Raw genomic sequence first — 6,591 nt, 5'->3', positions numbered from 1 at the left:
CATTGCACCGTTTACACAGATTGCATAATTGCTATAAATAGCACGAGGAATCTTACAGCCAAGCTTTACCATAAAAACCCTATCACTTTGACCACTCTTTTAAATTGACCACTCTATTTTTTTCCTCAAAAAGTAATCTTATTTTATCCTTACCAAGTCAACCATAAATGGAAATTAGAACTTTCTCTATCTCTATTTATTTGACCACCCTATCATGACAAACTATTATGAGCAATTTCTTTTAGATAACATAAATGGTGGTTCAGAATATATCAAAGTTGGGATTCAGGAAAGTTGCCTTTACATGTTTTAATCCTCAATTCACGATGAACTGTCAAAAAAAGTTGAACTTTCTGATAATTCACACTAAAATTATTTTGGCTTTGATGATTTCCTAATTAATTCAATTATTTAAAATATATTAATTATTTTTTTCTGGGTGAATTGATAGGGTTTATACAGTACAAGAATTACATACAATGTAAGTCAAACTTTGACCAAAAATGACAAAAAAATTCCTTCAAAATGCACATTTGCATATTTCATCACAATTTGAACAAATCTAAGTTGGGTTATCCCGAGGGACCTGTATACCACATAACAAAGCTGTCTGACCAGCGGTTATGAAGAAGAAGATTTTTTACCAAAAACACCTTTTTTGGCATTAATTTGCCTATTTCAACAATATCAAAAAATTAAAAAAATAGTTTCTCAAAATCATATTTTTCATCTACTCAACAAATATCAAATCAGTAAGTACTGCGGTTCTAAAGATATTTGAGTGGACGGACGCCTCACAAACGGACATACATACATACATACATACGATACATACATACATACATACATACAGACTGACGACGGACGCCGGACGGATACCCATCCCAATAGCTTCTATAGACTATAGTCTATAGTAGCTAAAAATTGCCTTAAAAATACAAATATGCAAATTTCACCACGATTTGAACAAATCTGACTGAAGTCACCCTAAGTAAACTGCATATCAAATTTCAAAGCAATCGGACAAGCGGTTTCAGAGAAGAAGATTTTTTTACCAAAAACACCAAAAAATGCCCCAAAAATACAAATATGCAAATATCACCACAATTTGAACAAACTTAAGTGAGGTCACCCCAAGTGAACTGCATATAAAATTTCAAAGCAATTGGACTTGCGGTTTCAGAGCAGAAGGCAATTGTTGATGGACGACGGACGACGACGGACGACGACGGACGACGACGGAAAATCAACCTATTTGATAAGCTCCGCGTCGCTGACAGCGGAGCTAACAAAATATGACTTCTCTTAAATTGTGTCCTCTGTGTAGTCTACTGTAAGGCAGATTTTCCTACTTCTACATTCTGTACATTGGCAAATAAAAATGTCTAAATTGAAAATCTTCCATCATTGGTTGTGTAATTTTGAGCTACATACTGACAAAGCAACATGGTTTCAAAGAAGCCTGTATGTCATGTAAAAACCAACCTATGGAATTATGTCAATCAATACCCTGTGCAGTAGATGGTTGATTTTTGCAATTGGCTCTATCAAATTCAGTCCATTCACGCATTTAGAAACAAACTATGCTGTCCGAGCATAAATAATTTAGGGCAAATAACACACGCATCTACAGTTCAATACCATTTTAATTTTTGCTGAGAAAACACAGTGTATGGAAAGTATTAAAAGTGAGGGGTGACTGAGCAATTGATTTAAAGAATTTAGTGTGTGAGTAGTTAATATTTAATCACGCAAAAGAATATGCAACATATCAAAATATTGGACTACTTACGTGAGAATCAATGGCGTTGAAAGCTGCTCCACTATCGGTAGTCACCAGTACTTCCGCGTTCCGGTTCTGCATTTGCCTCTCCGACCACTTCACTCTCGCAATCATCTAGTTCAGAGTTGTTGTCAATGTCAGTTTGCTGTTATACCATCATAAACTCGTAATAACTGGTTATCATTTCGTTATGTGGAATTTCGGTATGCACATCGCTGCAAATGCCGTTTCGAGGTGGGCCACGAAGGCGTATCACTGCACTGCACTGTGCCACGCGTACAACGCGTACGATCACTAGCTGCTTCTGAACCCATTGAAGAGACACGTTGTCACCGGTGGCTGCTTCTGAGCTTGCGAAACACGATGTCATCGTTGCTGTTCCATCGCCATCTTGTCATTCGTTGTAATCCTTTATGTGGGCTTTTCAAATGGCAAAGGTAAACGGTGATCGTTTTTATTATAGTTTGGTCGGCAATATATTGTTCCTGTTGTTTACGTCCACCATGTTTGTGTGATGAATGGTACCGTATGCAACACGCATTGCCGTTGGCTCTCACAAAGGTCAAGGGTCAGTGTCACTTCGTTCAACATCCAACTGTCATAATAGTTTTCGCTTGGGAACCAATTTGAGGGATAATTTTTGTTCATTTGTTAGTTTAAACTATAAAAACAGGTGATTCACTTAAGTTTGAAATTATCTAAAGACCTTATCACTGCATTACGAATCTAACCAATGACACGCAATGTTTTAATTCTGGCGGTACTGCGCACGCGCAAATTGATCATCGCCCCGAGAGCGGGTAGATTTGGAGACTGGATTTCAATCAACTGCAGCTGAGAGCAGTGTAACCGTACCGTCCGCAAAAACTCATTCTAGCGAACTATAAATCGTCTAACAATGGGAAAATCAAGAGGCAAGAAAGTATCTACTCACTTTGGTGACCACGGTAAGTATTCAGTATGAAGTTTTATGGTTTCAGTCGTGCAATATTTCGAGTCATCGTTAATTCATCGTATGCACTGGTAGGCATTTGCATTTGACCTTGGTTCATGGATACACAAAACCAGCCAAAACCCGACAATCTTTGAATCTTAACTATGATCAGCCCTAATTCCCATACATTTTGAAAGACATTGAGGTATAATATCCGCACTGAACCATGATTATAAGTTAGAAAATTTGTATCATTGTCTCCACAATGTAAGGAAGGGTTACGTAATGACAGACCATTCAAATTCCACGGTATCAGTGATTGTCCGTTAATTCCGAGCTAGCCCATCTATCATTTGTGACAGTTCCGGTGGAGTGCATGGCCACAGCAGGAAAAGTGGCTGCTGCATGCCCATCTTCAATAATAAATGTGAAATTTATGAAAGAGTACACTGCGAATACTGTAATTGCTTTTAAAGATAGTACTTATCTTTCTGTTTGGTAGCAAACATTTTACCTGCCTGTGTCATTCTGAGCAGTACAGGTTTACTGATGAAGTTCTTCATAGTGAATGTGTTTTATATTTTTTAGAAACTGCATTTTTGTGAAAGTTGTTAAGTACTCTGATTACATAAATATTGTAATAAACAAGGTCACATACTTATTTTATTTTTATTGCATTTAATATTTCTTACAATGAAGATGCTGGCAGTTATACCTGGTTCAAGAGTGTTAACTTATGAACAGCAGATGAACAATGCAAGGAATAAAGGAATACACTGAAAGAGTCTGGGACGACCAAAGCAGCACTCTTCCTGTTGCAATGCTTCTACAAAACAAAGGATTTGGTTGGAAAAAAACTTGAAGTGAGCTAACTGTCATGAAAGTATTGATCCTTATACTGTTTCTGCAATTATTGGTAAGTTTCATATATTCCCTTCTCTTTCCCTGCAAGCACTCACCTGTGTTTCCTCTGCCACTCTCAAATTCTTAAAATTACTAATTTTTTAGATGATTTACTAATTTTTTTCATTGTTGATTTGTAAACAGTGTTCTCCTAGGCCCTTCAAGCATCACGTCTCCGTGACGCTTGCCTTGATCGCCGTGACGCTTGCTACAATGCCGTGACGCTTCAGATTTTTCCGACACCCTTGATTGACAGCCCCACTTGACAGCTCAGTGTATTCATTGGCATGGGACATCTGCCAAAACTAGCCTTATCAACATCGTTTTAGTCCTGAATAGACTTTTACTTTTTCGTGTCGATTGACGAGTTTACATTAATCAATTGACACGTACATAGGTGTTGAAAAACACCAGCCGACTTTGATCATGTAGTTCGAGCGCCGTGTCAATGGCCGTTTATCAAGTTACGTGTGGGGGGGGGGGGGGGTTACAGTGACGTCGACGCCATGAAAATGCTGGTGGTCAAAGCTATCGGTCAAAATTGCGACCCTCAAAAAAGGTTTATAAGGCGTCTATACCTGATACATGAAATCTCCATAGCAGTATTACGAATGCGCATTTGTATTTTAATTGTTTTTCTGTTCGTGTTGTTGAGACAAACGGTGAAGTTCGTGGGCTGCACACGTTGCGTGTGCGTCACATACGCTATGCTGACTTGACCTAGTTTCTCGATGTTGGGGTCACTGTCATTTTACAAGTTTTTTGGCTAATAGTGCAATCGTTCTTTTGCATTCTTGTCGTCTTTTTTTTATTTCACGCAAAGTTTTTTAAAACTATGAGTTTGGATTAACTTTTTGGTCGCGAAATGCTGTCTGCAGTGCCATGTGACGTAAACAGGTCAGGCGATTTCCAAGATGGCGGTCGAAGTGTGGGCTTTGAACGTTTCGCGCTGTTTTCAAGTTCAGGTCTCGTTTCAGGTTCGCTAAGGAGGCAAGTTACTAAAACGACAGGGGTTTCATAAATTTTGGTGACGATCATTCGTGTAAATACGTCTGAATTTTCTGTTATGGTAAACCGTAACAGTCCCTCTATTCATTGGGACCGTGACCGTAATGTGCTCAAAAACTCGCTGGGGTACACATGCAGCCCTGATTGTGTGGTTTCGTTGCTCTGTATAATTTCGTAAACAAGTGACGCAATGTTTCATCGCAAATGTTTCTCCATGCAATGAGAGTACGAGTTGAATTTTTACAACTGAAGTTGGACTGCTGAAGAAAGCAAGATGTGACCGTTCAGTTTTCATGTATGAATTGATTGCAGTTCATGGTGCCTTTAACTTAATTGTTATTCCCCTGATATGTATGTTCATGCAGCAATGTGTAAGTAAATAAAAGGCATATTAAACAATTTCAGTGACCGTTTTATGTGTGTGTATGTATTTAAATATATGTTAATGTATGCAAATTAATTATGTAAATTTTATGCAAATTTCCGACATGCTTGCCCTTGATCCTAGGGAGAACACTGTGTAAATATACGAATGCAAGGAAGAAGCTAGTTGATTGAGAGCTGAAGGCCCCCAAACCTCAAAATAGTTCTGTCTAAGCACATGTTGTACTTAATTTGAATTTGATTGAATGATATTCCGTATTCGAACGGTTAAGTTTACTTATGAATTTCAAAATTTACTAAAAGTTTCAATACCCAATTCGTAAATTTACTAAAAAATTTCAGAAGCCAGAGGAAACACAGCTCACATAGTGCAATGAGTGTAACTTTATGTGAAATTAACGTATTTTGTATTTTTGCTCACATGAAGTCCATACTGACTATTGTTACCTAACTATTGATCAACAGATACTGATGGAAGTAGAAGTGACGATGGAGATGGCAGTATCCATGATCGGTGGCAATGGTGGCATTTGCCACCAAAAACTGTCAATCTGCCACCAAAATTTTTTTCTGGTGGTATTTTTCTGCCACTAAATTCTGGGTCATCATGTCATCGATCCTACAGCTTGAATGAAGGAACACTAGTCTGAAGGAACACGCGTTGTCTGACGGCGGAAAAACTCAAGCTCATTAGCCAAAAAAAACCCCAAACTAATTGCGACATTTTGGCATGAATGAAAACACAGCGTGAATCCAAACTTGTGATTGGCTAATCTCCATATCGATGACAGCAGTTTTTGTACACTGGACATGTTGTTGCCCTCTGTGATAGCCGCATATGCAGTCATACGACATAAGATAAAAGCATGTTGTGACATTTTGAAAACAAAGCCAAACTGCAGCCTGCATGAATTAAATAACAATAAATACTTGCAATTCATTAGCCAGTACAGGGCTAAAAAATTCCTATCGCCCAACGCCCGTGGCTAGAGAATTTTGCGTTCGGGCAAGTAAAATCAATATGCTTCCCGTCCGATGGGCAAGTGCACCAGCGGTTGAATTAACTAATTACTAAGCTCTGGACAATTCAAGCTTGAAAACGTATTTCATTAGGTCTGTACACGCCTACAATCATTGTAAGTCCTTCAACTCTCAAAAGTTTTTTCTGAAAACCCTTGAAAATCCGCCAGACATCGCAAAATAATCGTTCTCATGGTTCTTGCTGTTGTAAAACACAAAAAGTCGTAAAAATACAGTTTTGCGACATGTTCTCTCCGACGACACGGAGTGAACTCACTGTTTTGTATGTGTGCCGTAAAGTGGTATGCTCTTGACAGTGGTTGCCATTCTCTTTGTGCAAGTGCAGCATGAGTCGTATGACAGTCGATCGGCTTCACGCGATAGTGTAATTGCACCCTGTGCTTGGTAAATGGATGTAAACTTATTCGAAGCCATGGATCTCGGCAATGCTTACTGTTCAACGTAAATCAACACCCAGATGAAAAAGTACAAGTTTACATCGTAGTCGAAACGGGCTCAGTCGACCAAGGAGGCCACATATTGCAGCTACGTAGTGCGT

At 38.6% G+C, this 6,591-nt stretch overlaps 1 long non-coding RNA gene across 1 annotated transcript; it reads left to right on the top strand.

Annotated features, from left to right (window-relative positions):
* The first annotated feature begins 2,260 nt into the window (after positions 1–2,260).
* Positions 2,261–5,853, top strand: LOC139126593 (uncharacterized). Its single transcript, XR_011550647.1, has 3 exons — positions 2,261–2,730; positions 3,417–3,633; positions 5,478–5,853. It is a non-coding gene; the product is annotated as an uncharacterized lncRNA (long non-coding RNA).
* The last annotated feature ends 738 nt before the right edge of the window (positions 5,854–6,591 follow it).

This window comes from Ptychodera flava, unplaced genomic scaffold (genome assembly GCF_041260155.1).
Source record: "Ptychodera flava strain L36383 unplaced genomic scaffold, AS_Pfla_20210202 Scaffold_104__1_contigs__length_263549_pilon, whole genome shotgun sequence".
Lineage (NCBI taxonomy): Eukaryota > Metazoa > Hemichordata > Enteropneusta > Ptychoderidae > Ptychodera > Ptychodera flava.
This window is presented reverse-complemented; position numbering and strand designations above follow the sequence as displayed.